The following is a 17,143-nucleotide window of genomic DNA, read 5'->3' as shown; positions in this document are numbered from 1 at the left end:
TCCTGCATTCAACCGCTGGCTCCCCCGTTAGCAGTCTCCGACCACTTGGTCTGAATGCTTTCTGCCGCTGCCTGAAGCTTCAGAAGTCTGTCTCGCATGTGTGCGCAGTATGGAGCCGTCCCTCTTTTAGAGCACTCAGACTCCCTAAGATTTCCAAAGCCTCCTGCTACGGGAGATTTGAACTGGGGATCCAGCTCTGGAATGCGGGACCGTGAAAGAAATGGGAAGGCTAATTAGGACCCAGAGCCTTCCCTTTTCTTAGGTAAGTATCTGTATTTTTTTTAAATAGGCTTCAGATTCACTTTAACCACTTGCCGACTGCCCACAGCCGATGGGCGGCGGCAAAGTTGCCCGCAGAACGACCACAATACGCCGATTGGCGGCGGGTCGTTCTGCACTGTCCTTGCCGGGGATCGCGCGCTCGTTGCGCGCGCATCCTCCGGCAATAGGCTCCGCCCACCCGCGACTTCAACCCGCCGGCCGTACGGAAGTGCCGGCGGGTTGTTAACCCCCGATCTGCCACAATACAAGCGTATAGTACGCTTTGTATTGTATACAAAGCGTATTATACAGGCTGCCTCCTGCCCTGGTGGTCCCAGTGATCGAGGGACCACCAGGGCAGGCTGCAGCCTCCCTATGTGCACACAAACACACTGATCTTCCCCCCCCTTCCCTCTGATCGCCCACAGCACTCCTCAGACCCCCCCCTGCCCTCCCCCCAGACCACTGTTTGCACCCAATCACCCCCCTAATCACCCATCAATCACTCCCTGTCACTATCTGTCAACGCTATTTTTTATTAGGTCCTAATCTGCCCTTTGGGGGCTCCTGATCACCCCCCCACACCCTTAGATCCTCCCCAGACTCCCCCAGACCCCCCCCTGTGTATTGTATACATCTATTCTTCCCTGTAATCACTCACTGATCACCTGTCAATCACCCATCAATCACCCCCTGTCACTAACACCCATCAGATTAGACCCTAACCTGCCCCTTGCGGGCACCTGATCACCCCCCACACACACACACACACACACACCCTCAGATTGCCCGCACACCCGTCCTCAGATCGCCTCCAAAGTGCATTGTTTACATCTGTTCTCCCCTCTAATTACCCATCAATCACTCCCTGTCACTATCTGTCAACGCTATTTTTAGGTTAGGTCCTAAACTGCCCCCTGGGGGCTCCTGATCACCCCCCCACACACACACACCCTCCGATCCTCCCCAGACCCCCTCCCCTCCCTGTGTACTGTATACATCTATTCTTCCCTGTAATCACGCACTGATCACCTGTCAATCACCTGTCAATCACCCCATGTCACCACCTGTCACTAACACCCATCAGATAAGACCCTAACCTGCCCCTTGCGAGTGCCTGGTCACCCGCCCGCACCCTCAGATTGCCCGCAGACCGCCCTCAGATCGCCTCCGAAGTGCATTGTTTACATCTGTTTTTCCCTCTAATCACCCACTGAACACCCATCAATCACCCCGTCACAACCTGTCACTGCTACCCATCAGATCAGGCCCTAATCTGCCCCTTGCGGGCACCCAATCACTCGCCCACACCCTCAGAACGCCCTCAGACCCCAGCCCTGATCACCTCGCCAGTGCATTTCTTGCATCTATTCTCCCCTCTATTCACACCCTGATCACCTATCAATCACCCCGTCACCCCCTGTCACCACCTGTCACTGCTACCCATCAGATCAGGCCCTAATCTGCCCCTTGCGGGCACCCAAACAACCGCCCACACCCTCAGATCACCCTCAGACCCCGCCTGAACACCTCTCCAGTGCATTATTTACATCTGTTCTCCCCTCTAATCACCCATCAATCACCCATCAATAACCCCCTGTCACTGCTACCCATCATACCCATCACATCAGACCCTCATCTGCCACCCAATCTGTCTGGCACCCAATCACCCGCCCACACCCTCGGATCGCCCTCAGACCCCCCCCCCCCCCCCGAACACCTCCCCAGTGCATTGCTTGCATCTATTCCCCCCTCTAATCACACCTTGAGACACCCAGCAATCACCTCCTGTCACCACCTGTCACCCCCTAGCACACCTACCCATCAGATCAGGCCCTAATTTGCCCCGTGTGGGCTCCTGATCACTCGGCCAAACCCTCAGATCCCCCTCAGACCCCCTTCCGATCACCTACCCAGTGCATTGATTGCATCTATTCTCCCCTCTAATCACCCCCTGAGACACCAATCAATCACCTCCTGTCACCCCCTAGCACTCCTATCCATCAGATCAGGCCGTAATCTGCCCCCTGCGGGCTTCTGATCACCCGGCCAAACCCTCACCCGCCCCAACGCAGTGACATAATTTTTTTTTCTGATCACTGCTGGTCTCTACGACTTAATTGTCACTGAGACCAATCGTTATGCCACACAATACGCAACCGCCAATCCAAGAAGCTACCATGCCCAGCCTTTTCGGTGGAAACCACTCCAAGTTTCGGAACGTAACATTTTTTGGGGCCTTCTCCTTAACATGGGTCTAGTCAAAAAGAATGTATTGCGGTCTTATTGGTCTACGCACCCAATACATCACATGCCCATGTTCTCTGCTGCCATGTCCAGGTCACGATTTGAGAACATCCTGCGCTTCCTGCACTTCAGTGCCAATACAACCTGTCATCTAAAAGGCCACCCTGCTTATGACCGGTTCCACAAAATTCGGCCCCTCATAGACCACCGGTCATCAAAATTTGCAGATGCTTATACCCCTGAACAGGCATTTTGAGGCATTTGGTTTCCAGACTACTCCTCAGTCCTCACGGTTTGGGCCCCTAAAATGCCAGGGCAGTATAGGAACCCCACCAAGTGACCCCATTTTAGAAAGAAGACATCCCAAGGTATTCCGTTAGGTGTATGATGAGTTCATAGAAGATTTTATTTTTTGTCACAAGTTAGTGGAAAATGACACTTTGTGAAAAAAAACAAACAATAAAAATCAATTTCCGCTAACTTGTGACAAAAAAATAAAATCTTCTATGAACTCACCATACTCCTAACGGAATACCTTGGGGTGTCTTCTTTCTAAAATGGGGTCACTTGTGGGGTTCCTATACTGCCCTAGCATTTTAGGGGCCCTAAACCGTTAGTAGTCTGGAAACCAAATGCCTCAAAATGACCTGTGAATCAGAATCAGAATCAGAATCAAGTTTATTTCGCCAAGCATGACTGGGTCATGCCCGGAATTGGGATTGGGCTCAGACAGAGAACTCAGCAGCAAAAAAACAAAACAAGCACAAAAACAACAACAACGGGAAGGCAATTACAATTACATATCTAACCATGACAACTGACCGCGACATTCTAACAGCAGCAGCAACAGCCAGTTGCAGTGAGAAGCAATAGTACAGTGGTAGGTGTAACTTAAAGAGGAACTCCAGTGAAAATAATGTAGTAAAAAAAGTGCTTCATTTTTTACCATAATTATGTATAAATGATTTAGTCAGTGTTTGCTCATTGTAAAATCTTTCCTCTCCCAGATTAACATTCTGACATTTATTACATGGTGACATTGTTACTGTGGGCAGGTTATTTAGCTGTTTCTAGCTGCTCTGGCTGTTAGACAGCTAATAACAGCTATTTCCTGTCTCTGAACATTGTTACATTGTAGCTGTTTGCCAGCAGTACCGCGGTCTTCAGAGCCTCTTGTGGGAGGGGTTTCAGCACAAAATCAGTCACACAGCGCCCCCTGATGGTCTGTTTGTGAAAATCATTGTCTTTCTCATGTAAAATGGGGTATCAGCTACTGATTGGGAAAAAGTTCAATTCTTGGTTGGAGTTTCTCTTTAAGCCAGGGAGGCACTGAATTGGGGGGAAGGTGGCCAGAAAGCAGGACACGTCGGACACATATGGACTGACTACCGGCCTGCGGGGGGGAGCCAGTGAATGGAATTCAAGAGTTTGACGGCATCAGGGAAGAAGGAGTTCATGTGCCTAGCTGTCTTGGAGGAAATGGACCGTAGCCTTCTGCCGGATGGGAGCACGTTAAAGTAGCGGTGGCCTGGGTGTGAGCGGTCATTTGCGATTCTTTGTGCTCTGGAACGCAGTCTGGAGTTGTAGAGGAGGTCAAGCGAGGGGAGGGGTTTACCAATGATTCTCTCCGCCGACCTGATGACCCTCTGAAGCTTGTATTTGTCTCTGTTTGAGGAACCAGCATACCACACCAGAATGGAGGTGCAGATGACGGATTCTATAGTGGCAGAGTAGAAGTTTGTCATAAACTCCTGTTCCATCCCAAACTTCCTCAGTTGACGAAGGAAGAAGAGTCTTTGTTGGGCCTTCCTCTGTGTGGAGCCCGTGAATAGGACGTTGGGCACCTTAGCACACCTAAGCTGCAAAAAAGTATCACACATGTGGTATCGCCGTACTCAGAAGAAGTAGTATAATGTGTTTTGGGGTGTATTATTACACATACCCATGCTGAGTGGGAGAAATATCTCTGTAAATGGACAATTGTGTGTAATAAAATCAAAAAATTGTCATTTACAGAGATATTTCTCCCACCCAGCATGGGTATGTGTAAAAATACACCCCAAAACACATTATACTACTTCTCCTGAGTATGGCGATACCACATGTGTGACACTTTTTTGCAGCCTAGGTGCGCTAGGGGGCCCAACGTCCTATTCACAGGTCATTTTGAGGCATTTGGTTTCTAGACTACTCCTCACAGTTTAGGGCCCCTAAAATGCCAGGGCAGTATAGGAACCACACAAATGACCCCATTTTAGAAAGAAGACACCCCAAGGTATTCCGTTAGTTGTATGGTGAGTTCATAGAAGATTTTAGGTTTTGTCACAAGTTAGCGGAAAATGACACTTTGTGAAAAAAAAAACAGTAAAAATCTATTTCCGCTAACTTGTGACAAAAAATAAAATCTTCTATGAACTCACCATACTCCTAACAGAATACCCTGGGGTGTCTTCTTTCTAAAATGGGGTGATTTGTGGGGTTCCTATACTGCCCTGGCATTTTAGGGGCCCTAAAGCATGAGAGTAGTCTTGAAACCAAATGCCTCAAAATGACCTGTGAAATCCTAAAGGTACTCATAGGATGTTGGGCCCCTTAGCGCACCTAGGCTACAAAAAAGTGTTACACATGTGGTATCGCCGTACTCAGGAGAAGTAGTATAACGTGTTTTGGGGTGTATTTTTACTCATGCCCATGCTGGGTGGGAGAAATCTCTCTGTAAATGGACAATTGTGTGTGAAAAAAATTCAAAAAAATCTTATTTACAGAGATAAATCTCCCACCCAGCATGGGTATGTGTAAAAATACACCCCAAAACACATTATACTATTTCTCTAGAGTACGGCGATACCACATGTGTGACCCCTTGTTGCAGCCTAGGTGCGCTAAGAGGCCCAACGTCCTATGAACACCTTTAGACTTTACAGGTGTGCTTACAATTTAGCACCCCCCAAAATGCCAGGACAGTAAACACACCCCACAAATGACCCCATTTTGGAAAGTAGACACCCCAAGGTATTCAGAGAGGGGCATGGTGAGTCCGTGGCAGATTTCATTTTTTTTGTCACAAGTTAGCAGAAATGGAAACTTTTTTGTTTGTTTTATTTTTGTTTCAAAGTGTTATTTTCCGCTAACTTGTGACAAAAAAATAAAATCTATGAACTCACCACGCCTCTTAGTGAATACTTTCGGATGTCTTCTTTCCAAAATGGGGTCATTTGGGGGGTATTTATACTATCCTGGAATTTTAGCACCTCATGAAACATGAAACGGGGTCAGAAAAGTCAGAGATGCTTCAAAATGGGAAAATTCACTTTTGGCACCATAGTTTGTAAATGCTATAACTTTTACCCAAACCAATAAATATACACTGAATGGATTTTTTTTATCAAATACATGTAGCAGAATACATTTGGACAAAAATGTATACAGAAATTTTACTTTGTTTGAAAAATGTCAGCACAGTGTGAGAAAACGCGGAAGAGCCGCCGCCATGAGTCAGCGGCAGGCGGCTCTTTCCGCGCACGGACGCGCCACACACGGAGAGGCAGCCGCCTCCCCTCAGCATGAGGCGGCTGTCTCCGTGCAAGAGTCTGCAGAGCACGGAGAAACCGCCGCGTTGCACGCGGAGGTTAGTGCTCATACCCCCGCAACGGAGACACCGCAGAGCGGGGCTGCTGTGGCTGGGACTCGTAGTCCCTCAAGTTTCAGAGTGACGCGCGCGCGCGCGCACTCAGGCAGGATTTAATACACTTAGGAAGGAGTCAGCTGACCAGGCTGGTCAGCTGACTCTAGCTTCTCTTCCCATTGGTCCAGCACTTAGGGAGGTGCTGGGAAGAGGGTTAGGTATATATACTGCTGGCTGTTCACTTGCTCCCTGTCTGGCGTTGCGATCACATATGTGGGAGCACCCAGATCCGTAGTCAGATCCGCAAGTGTGCCGGGACCAGCTGGAGCTGTAATCCTACACTTAGCTAGATTATTTGATAGCTAAAGTACTAGTTTGATTGTGATTATCTGTTATGACCTATTGCCTGCTCGACCATCCTCCTGAACTCTGATCTTGTACCTCGATATTTCTGATACTCTGTTGCCGAACCCCGGCTCGTTCCTAGACTCTGTTTCTGCCTCCTGATTCTGTACCCCGATATATCTGATACCCCGTTGCCGAACCCTGCCTGTACTTTGACTCCGACTTTGCCTGCTGTATCTGTACTTTATCTGTCCGTGTGTTACGACCTGGCTTGTCCGACCTCGAGAACCGACCTCACGATTGGAGGCGGTTTCCCGTCCTGTTAGTGACACTTCTTCCTGAGTGTCACTCTCGGATTATCCTTCCTACGGTCAGTCTGACTCCTCCCGTCTTGGAGAGCTCAGGTCTGCGGAAGGAATTCGTGCAGTTCTCCTTGCTGCACTGAGGCCTAGGCCTCCTAGTGTTACTGTTACACCAAAACACTACACTCTACTTAGGTGAGCAGAGGTTAGTTAGTATATCGGATTATCGGTGATACTGCAGATCACGTATAATCTGGTATACATCTGTATTTCCTGTGATACTGCAGATCACCGGTAATCAGATCCTCTCTGTGCTTCACCGATCGTTACAGAACGCCAGACCAAATATGCAAACGGACGCACACACTGACCGTCTGGGCGCACTTGCCACTTCGGGTGGAAAACATCAACCAAGTGCTGGGTAGCCACAGGACTATGATTGATGTCCTATCAGGCTCTGTGCAAACCCTTCAGACGTCAGTTGATTCCATGCGATCCTCTCCTAGTGCTGACATACGTATGCCAGTACCTGATAAATTTTCCAGCCACAAGTCTGACTTCCGGAATTTTAGGAGTAGAGTGTTGTCATACTTCGAGCTGAGACCCCGATCCTCGGGGACTGAGACCCAACGGGTCATATTTATTAAAACATTGTTAACCGGTGATTCCCAGACCTGGGCATACAATCTGCCTCCCACTGATACTGCTCTAACTTCGGTAGAGGAATTTTTTAAGGCCATGGCCGTAATATACGACGACCCCGACCTTGCGGCTACCTCTGAACGCAAGCTCAAACTTTTGCGGCAAGGTAGAGGCTCAGTCGAGGATTACGCGGCTGAGTTCCGCAGATGGTCTGTGACCGCCAGATTTGATAACTTTGCTCTGATGGATTATTTCCTGTCTGGGCTGTCGGAAGAGGTCTCTGACTTGATGTTAACCTTACCCGAGCCCAGAACAGTCGATGAGGCCATAGCATCGGCCATCCGAGTTGATCGTCGACTATGCCATCAGAGGCAGACTAGGGGCAGTCACCGTGCCAGGGGGACTTCGTATGCGGCACCTTCTGCTGCGTCCTCAGTGACAGCATCTCCTCCTATCTCACCTCCTCCGGCCTTGCCTCCACCTGAGCCAATGCAAATTGGTCGATCCAAACTGACCCAGGTGGAGCGAAGACGGAGAATATAAGAACAACTGTGCCTGTATTGTGCAGAAACAGGGCATAGGGTGCGAAACTGCCCTAATAAGCCGGGAAACGGGTCTGCCTAGGAGTAGTGGGGGGTGACAACCTAGGCACTTTATTCTCACCCCAAAAAGAGAAGACGCTACTTCTCCCCTGTACAATTACATGGGATAATAAGTCTGTATCTACTGAGGCTTTTATTGATTCTGGCTCAGCGGCCAATTTTATGAACATTGAATTTGCTCAGGAGTTGGGTATTCCTCTCACTCCAGTAAGTCCTCCCATTCAGGTCACGGCAGTGGACGATTCCCCTCTGCAACGGGATCGTCCCCTGTTGCAGACTCCACAGGTGAAGGTCACGATAGGGGTACTACATTGGGAACAACTACAGTTTTTTGTGTTGCACATGTCAACCTCCACTATCATCCTGGGCATGCCATGGTTACAAGTCCACTCTCCACAAATAGATTGGACTACAGGTCAGGTAACCAGATGGTCCGATCATTGTCACCAACAGTGTTTAGGGAAGGTGACATTGGGTCAGACCAAGATTTACGTGGAGGGTGTCCCCGAGGTCTATTCCGAGTTTTCTGAAGTATTTTGCCCCAAGGCGGCTGATCAATTACCTCATCGCCCGTTCGATTGCCCCATTGATCTCCGTGCTGGTTGTATGCCCCCTAGGGGTCATCTGTATAACTTGTCCGGTCCCGAGAAGATGGCTATTCAGGAATACATTCGTGACAACTTGGCCAAGGGGTTCATCCGGCCCTCCCGGTCTCCCGCTGGGGCCGGTTTCTTCTTCGTTAAGAAGAAAGACGGGGGTCTTCGACCCTGTATCGATTACCGGGGTCTCAATAAGATCACGGTGAAAAATCGCTATCCGTTACCATTGATAGACGATCTATTCACGCAGGTCACTACTGCAAAGATCTTCTCCAAGTTGGATCTGAGGGGGGCGTACAACCTAATCCGCATAAGAAGGGGCGATGAATGGAAGACGGCCTTTAACACACCCGATGGGCATTACGAGTATTTAGTGATGCCCTTCGGGCTGTGCAATGCGCCAGTCGTCTTCCAGGAACTAATCAATGAGGTATTCCGAGAGGTATTGGGTAGATTCGTACTAGTATATCTCGATGATATACTAATCTACTCCAATAACCTCTCTGAGCACAGAGTTCACGTGAAATTTGTCCTGAACAAACTAAGGCAAAATATGCTCTACGCTAAGGTGGAAAAGTGCATTTTTGAAGTGACCACGGTCACGTTCCTAGGTTATGTAATTTCCACCTCGGGCCTCTCAATGGATCCTGCCAAGGTCACTGCTGTGTTGGAGTGGCCGCAGCCAGTTGGGTTGAAGGCCCTACAGAGATTTTTAGGGTTCGCGAATTATTACAGGAGGTTCATTAAGGGGTACTCCACGTTAGTTGCCCCCCTTACCAGTCTCACGAAAAAAGGGGCGGATACCAACCACTGGTCTCCTGAAGCCGTGGCGGCATTTGTTCATTTAAAGAAATTATTTTGCTCAGCACCAATTTTAAGACATGTGGATACGTCCTTTCCCTTTATCGTGGAGGTAGATGCCTCGGAGGTTGGGGTGGGGGCGGTGCTGTCTCAACGGTCTGGGTTACAAGGCAGATTACATCCGTGTGCTTATTTCTCCCGCAGGTTTTCACCTGCAGAAAGAAATTACGATATAGGCAATCGGGAACTTCTGGCTATTAAATTGGCATTTGAAGAGTGGCGCCACTGGTTAGAGGGGGCAGAGCACACGATCACAGTTTACACCGACCATAAGAACTTAGAATACATCGAGGGGGCTAAGAGGCTAAGTCCCCGTCAGGCCCGGTGGTCCCTATTTTTTACGAGGTTCAGGTTTATAATCACGTACAATCCAGGCAGCAAAAACGTCAAGGCAGATGCCCTCTCCAGGTGTTTTGAACCAGAGACAGCACAGCCACCCGCTCCTGAGTCCATTATCCCGCAGAAACTGGTGTTGGCCGCTGTCACAGGAGCCCTAGTGGCTGACCGCACTTAGCCTTCTAAACGGTGCCAGCGCACAGATCGTGCGAACTCTGGTCGCAGTCAATGCGCAGGAACCGTTAAGAATTAGCCGCAGACAACTCAGAAGGGAGCCTGTGAGACACGGGTAATTACAACGTCACCTACTGGTTCAGAGTAAACTGCCACCACCGCGGTTACCATGGGACCGTGGAGCCCACTAACTGACTGACTAGTCCTGCGAATAAAACGGTTAAACACAGGGTATTCTGTCTAGCCAACAACAAACAAACAGTAGCGTATCTTCAGAGACCCGGGATCAGTTCTGCGTGTGCTGATAAGCAGGGTAGCGGACAGTGAATGACTTGGAGAAAGTCGTTTATTCACGCAATATAAATAATTAATATATACAGACAATTATTAAAATCACAATTATTAAGACAGTAATAGCCAGTATAAAAAATAAAAGAAGGGAGAAAAATACTTAGTTCCTGGAAAGATGTCCTTTTTGTGGGAAAACAGAGTTCTGGGTTTCAATTTGAGTTCAGAGTTCAGACCAGGTGGATGCCAGCATATCCTCAAGCTGGCATCTGATGAGTTCAAGATGTTTCAGTGTGGAGGACACTGAGTTTGGGTCCTCTGCCATTCTTATGCCCCTGCTTCAGTAGGAGGGAGTGAGGGCGGGGAGCCATACACCCCCTTAGAAGATGAGATGAGCCATCCCCTTGTCCTGGGGGCTAGAAATCATATCTACCCATATATGGGCTCTATCTCACAGAACCGTACAGGTCAGGGCAGATTTATTAACATTTTCAGGTCTGTCTCGATTTACCCAGCACCCTGATACCAGACATGACGGGTGGGACCCCTGTGGTATCATCAGGGCATTTTCAAACTGCCTAACTGGCAGTCCTTACCTCAGAATGTTCTGAAACTTCCTCAGAACCAGCACCGGGGCTCATGCTACACTTCCCCCACGTTTGGCGAAGCTGCCATCTCAGGAACCCCAGAAATATGACAGATCTGGGAAGTTATGGATTATACTATGAGACTCAGGTTTATTCAGGATGTGTTCTAGCTGCTAACAGCTGACTTCCCTTTGATCTTTACCAGTGAGCAAGGTGTCAAGACCTCCCGGAGATTTGTAGCCTGCCTGGCTGCACCTAGGCATCCTGATCACCCCTTGGTTAATTAACATCTACATGAGATCAGCTAGGTGTCACCTTATACCTGATGGATGGGCCATCCGCACAGCTTGAAGCCAGGGACTCTCTGGGCCCAGGCTCATTAGCATATCAAAAGAGCCATCCAGCCTTTAGGATGGTGCTCTCTCTGCTAAGAAAAGGACTTCAGCTCCCCCTACACACTCAACCCAGATTGTATCGATTTGAAGCGCAATCGATGCAGGGAATCGAGTGCGATCGCTTTTTCTCCACGGGCAGTTACAGGACGGCGGCCCCGCAACCGTCCGTGACAGCCCTCCCTGGGGAGAAGGCAGATAGACATTCATCAGCAAGATGTGTGTCATTGCCGCTAACCTGCGAGATCTGATCTAGTTCCCCGTTGGCGTTCTGGGGTCGGCTGCCCGCTGCGTGTCGGCCAACCTGGCTGATGGGTCTCGGGTTGCCGGTGCGGCGGGAAAACCTATTGGAGCCTGTGGCTCGGTTCCCCTGGACCGGGCGCGGTCTGCTACCCTCAGGGTTGACCCAACATAGACCATTCTGGACAGGGCGTTTGCGCCACTGCAGTCGGACGTGGTGTCTGCCGGGACTGCTGACAATGGCAGTGGGTTGGTTAGGTCAACAGCCAGCCCACGCAGGGTTCCCCTGCTAAGTGGCTGTGGACCTAAGGGAACCCCGCGGGGATCCCTGGACCTTCCCAGCTCCTGACAGACGGCACATGCTCTGCAGTAGTTTGCTACATTCCTGTTCATCCGGGGCCAATAAAACTGTTTCCGAATACCGGCAAGTGTCTTGCGGACCCCTGAGTGCCCTGTCAGAGGATTACCATGTGCGGATTTCAGCACATGTCCCCTGAACGCACTCGGGACCACAAGCCATTTGGTATTCACGTGGGATCTACCTGTAGGGGGCTGTACAGACTCACTGTACAGTCTCCCACCTTCCCAGTACACCTTGAAAGCGGCCCCGTCTGCGAGGGGCTCAGCGGCTTGCTGCCTGAGCACCTCCAGGCTTGGGTCACGTTGTAGTGCGGCTGAGAATACGGCGCTGTCAGTTTCAGCCAACTGGCTCATGTCACACGAGGCCAGCGGCTGAAAGGTCTCATCCCTGCGGTCAGAGGAGGGGGAGGAGGCCGGAACCCCCTCCACCTGTTCTGAGCTCGGGTTCTGAGCAGTGCAGCTGCGCGGTACTGCTAGCACAGGTACACTGTCAGAATGGCACAGACGGACATTACTCAAATCATCATTGCATGCAGTAATGACATTGACAGGTATAGACATTTTTTCATTACAGACAGGTTGTACAGTAAACTCAGGTACAGTTACAGCATCATCACAACAGACAGTCTGTACATCAAACTCAGGTGCCTTTGAAGCAGGCACTATTGAACCTGGTACCCTTGAACTGGGCACATTCAACCCACCTCCCCCTGGTGCTCCCCCAAGTGTATAAAGTACCTGGTGGTGGGTGGAGAGTCCGTCTCCTTCCGTGAGCGACAAGGCGGTCGTGGCAGGTTCATAGTAGGACACAAGCTTGCCCAAATCAGTCCCCAGCAACACAGGGACTGAGAGATACTTCATAACCCCAACAACCCTTTCTTGGATTCCTCCCACTCCCCAATCCAGCTTCACTGTCGCGTGGGCTATGTGAAAAAGGGTGCCCTCTACTCCAGTAAGGGCAAGGGATCGGCTGGAGCTGATGCTCTCCTTTGGCACAAGATGTGAGTGAACTAACGTGATGTCAGCTCCGGTGTCTCGAAATCCGGTGACAACTTTGCCGTTCACTCTAACAAGTTGCTGCTGGTCGGTTCGGTCGCGGATTTCCTTTCCGCGGGCAAACAGGACAAAATCTGATGATCCAGGCTGTGGTTCGCTGGCGGGCTGCCTCTGCTGTGGGTGAGGTGCAGGTGATGCAGATGATCCAGGTGCTGGTGGTGTCTGTCTCCGCTCCGGACAGTCGAATTTCATGTGTCCGGGCTGGCGGCAGTAGTGACAGGTGACCTCTCCAGGCGCTGCAGGCCTGGGTGCAGCAGCTGCGCTGGGTGGCCTCTGTGGCGGACGGCTCACAGGGGCAGGAGGGTCTGCCGAGGTATTGGGCTGACCTCCTCTCCAGCTGGATGGGACAGTTCTGCGGGTATCAGCCACCCGGGTAGTTGCAAAAGTCTCAGCAAGGTCTGCAGCGACAGTTGCTGAAGCCGGCCTGCGTTCTAGCACAAACTGGCGTACATCAGCAGGGCAAATGTTCAGAAATTGTTCCAGGACTATCAAGTCCTCCAGGACATCATAAGACCCTTTGGTGAGGCCTAGTGTCCACTGGCGGAGTGTGGTGAGCAAGCTGCTGGCCACATCTCGGTACGAATCCGAAGGCTTTTTCTGCCAGGCCCTGAACTTTTTCCGATAGGCTTCTGGCGTCAGCTGGTACTTAGTAATGATAGCGTCTTTTATAGCAGCATAATCATTATCCTTCTCCGCAGGCAATTCTGCGAAGGCATCAAGCGCTTTGTAGCGCAGCAAAGGTGTCAGATGTCTGGCCCACTGGTCTTGGGACAGACGATACTGACGGCATGCTTTTTCAAAAGACCGCAAAAACAAGTCAATGTCTGTGTCTTTTTCAATATTAGCAAATTTAAATTTTGCACTTACGGGTGGTGCAGCTCCTTCAGCAGGGAGGCTGGGCGGTGAACTCCGGCTGGCCTGTTGCACTTTTGCCATGTTTAGCTCATGCTGTCGTTGGCGTTCCCGCTCAGCGGCATCCCTCTCCGCGTGGCGTTCTGCAGCAGCAGCGGCTTGCCGCTCCCGTTCCTCTCGTTTTTGCTCCGCCATGTACTGCAGGTACTTGTCCAGGTCAGTCTCCATCAGCTTTTGTAATGCCTGCTGCATTACCGGGTCAGCACCCTTGGACAGTCCAGTACTGGCCAGTTCCGGGCGAGTATTTTCAGAAACTTTGGGGTTGAGGTCCACACTGACATTCTACTGCGTAACTGTTGATGCAGGGCCCTCAGGATGCACAACCTCTGTACGGTCAGGAGTCTCAGTCTCTGGTTCCCCTTGTCTTGAGTCAGATGGGTCAGCGTCTACCTCAGCAGACACATCCAGCTCCTGCAGTTGCTGGGTATCCCATTGAAACAATTCCGTTACCAGGTCCCCTTGTTTCTTGCGGCCGACATCAATGCCTCTCTCTTGGCAAAGATTTTGCAGGTCCGCCAGGCACATTTTCTTGTAGTTCCCGGACATTTCCACGCCAAATAAAATAAAACTTTTGGGGAGGGGTACTGGCTACACAGTCTCTCTGTATATATAAAAAAATATATTGCCTTCCAGCTACACCAACGAATTAGTTCGTTTCTTGATAGCGCTAGCGCTATCGTAGATACTTTCAGCACAACACAGGTCCCAACCGCTGCCTAACACTGTCACAGGAGCCCTAGTGGCTGACCGCACTTAGCCTTCTAAACGGTGCCAGCGCACAGATCGTGCGAACTCTGGTCGCAGTCAATGCGCAGGAACCGTTAAGAATTAGCCGCAGACAACTCAGAAGGGAGCCTGTGAGACACGGGTAATTACAACGTCACCTACTGGTTCAGAGTAAACTGCCACCACCGCGGTTACCATGGGACCGTGGAGCCCACTAACTGACTGACTAGTCCTGCGAATAAAACGGTTAAACACACGGTATTCTGTCTAGCCAACAACAAACAAACAGTAGCGTATCTTCAGAGACCCGGGATCAGTTCTGCGTGTGCTGATAAGCAGGGTAGCGGACAGTGAATGACTTGGAGAAAGTCGTTTATTCACGCAATATAAATAATTAATATATACAGACAATTATTAAAATCACAATTATTAAGACAGTAATAGCCAGTATAAAAAATAAAAGAAGGGAGAAAAATACTTAGTTCCTGGAAAGATGTCCTTTTTGTGGGAAAACAGAGTTCTGGGTTTAAATTTGAGTTCAGAGTTCAGACCAGATGGATGCCAGCATATCCTCAAGCTGGCATCTGATGAGTTCAAGATGTTTCAGTGTGGAGGACACTGAGTTTGGGTCCTCTGCCATTCTTATGCCCCTGCTTCAGTAGGAGGGAGTGAGGGCGGGGAGCCATACACCCCCTTAGAAGATGAGATGAGCCCTCCCCTTGTCCTGGGGGCTAGAAATCATATCTACCCATATATGGGCTCTATCTCACAGAACCGTACAGGTCAGGGCAGATTTATTAACATTTTCAGGTCTGTCTCGATTTACCCAGCGCCCTGATACCAGACATGAGGGGTGGGACCCCTGTGGTATCATCAGGGCATTTTCAAACTGCCTAACTGGCAGTCCTTACCTCAGAATGTTCTGAAACGTCCTCAGAACCAGCACCGGGGCTCATGCTACACTTCCCCCACGTTTGGCGAAGCTGCCATCTCAGGAACCCCAGAAATATGACAGATCTGGGAAGTTATGGATTATGCTATGAGACTCAGGTTTATTCAGGATGTGTTCTAGCTGCTAACAGCTGACTTCCCTTTGATCTTTACCAGTGAGCAAGGTGTCAAGACCTCCCGGAGATTTGTAGCCTGCCTGGCTGCACCTAGGCATCCTGATCACCCCTTGGTTAATTAACATCTACATGAGATCAGCTAGGTGTCACCTTATACCTGATGGATGGGCCATCCGCACAGCTTGAAGCCAGGGACTCTCTGGGCCCAGGCTCATTAGCATATCAAAAGAGCCATCCAGCCTTTAGGATGGTGCTCTCTCTGCTAAGAAAAGGACTTCAGCTCCCCCTACACACTCAACCCAGATTGTATCGATTTGAAGCGCAATCGATGCAGGGAATCGAGTGCGATCGCTTTTTCTTCACGGGCGGTTACAGGACGCGCCTGCGGCCCCGCAACCGTCCGTGACAGCCGCCACGGATACTTGGGAGGATTGGACAGAGATTTTGGGTCCCTTCCAGCAGGATGTTCCTGAGGGGAAACCCGAGGGAGTAATGTTTATTCCATTGCCATTTCGTTTACAAATCCTGCAACTCTTTCACGCCCATAAGAATGCTGGTCACCCTGGGGCTGCCAGAACGCAGGATCTGATTGCCAGGTGTGCTTGGTGGCCTTCATTGGCAACTGATTGCAAGGAATATGTCAGGGAGTGTGCAGTATGTGCCAAGAATAAACCCTCCCGGCTGGCACCTGTAGGAAGGTTGCAGCCTTTGCCCACCCCGAGTGAGCCATGGACCCACTTGTCCATGGATTTCGTAGGGGAATTGCCCAGGTCTGAAGGCATGTCTGTTATTTGGGTGGTAGTCGACCGGTTTAGCAAAATGGCACATTTTGTGCCCCTGAAAGGACTCCCCTCGGCTCAAGAATTGGCCGAATTGTTTATCATTCACATCTTCCGGCTGCATGGCATTCCGGAAGACATTGTGTCTGATAGGGGAGTCCAATTTGTGTCTGGATTCTGGAGGGCATTTTGCCACCAAATGGGCATGAAATTGTCCTTTTCGTCAGGCTACCACCCACAGACTAATGGGCAGACTGAACGAATCAATCAGTCGTTAGAGCAATTCCTAAGGTGTTACGTTGCGGAGGCACAGAGCGACTGGGTGAAATTCCTGCCTTTCGCGGAATTCGCCCAAAATAATTTGAAGAATTCCTCGTCGGGGTTTTCTCCATTCCAGATTGTGACAGGAAGGTCACCCAAATTCTCCCCTTTTCCAGTTGTCTCGTCTCCATTTCCAGCACTAGAGGAGTGGCAGAGGTCACTCAAGGACAAGTGGGGAATTGTTAAGGGGAATTTGCAGAAGGCTTTCCAGAGTCAGAAGGGTCAAGCAGATAAGAGACGGTCCGTGGAATGGAAGTTTCAGCCAGGGGATTTAGTCTGGGTGTCCACACGTCACTTGACCCTGAAGCAGCCATCTGCCAAACTGGGTCCCAGGTTTGTGGGTCCATTTTCCGTGACTAAAAGAATTAATAACGTCACTTACACCATTGATCTTCCTGCCAGCATGCGGGGCGTAAGGTCG

The sequence above is a fragment of the Hyperolius riggenbachi genome, chromosome 8 (genome assembly GCF_040937935.1).
Source record: "Hyperolius riggenbachi isolate aHypRig1 chromosome 8, aHypRig1.pri, whole genome shotgun sequence".
Classification (NCBI taxonomy): domain Eukaryota; kingdom Metazoa; phylum Chordata; class Amphibia; order Anura; family Hyperoliidae; genus Hyperolius; species Hyperolius riggenbachi.
This window is presented reverse-complemented; position numbering follows the sequence as displayed.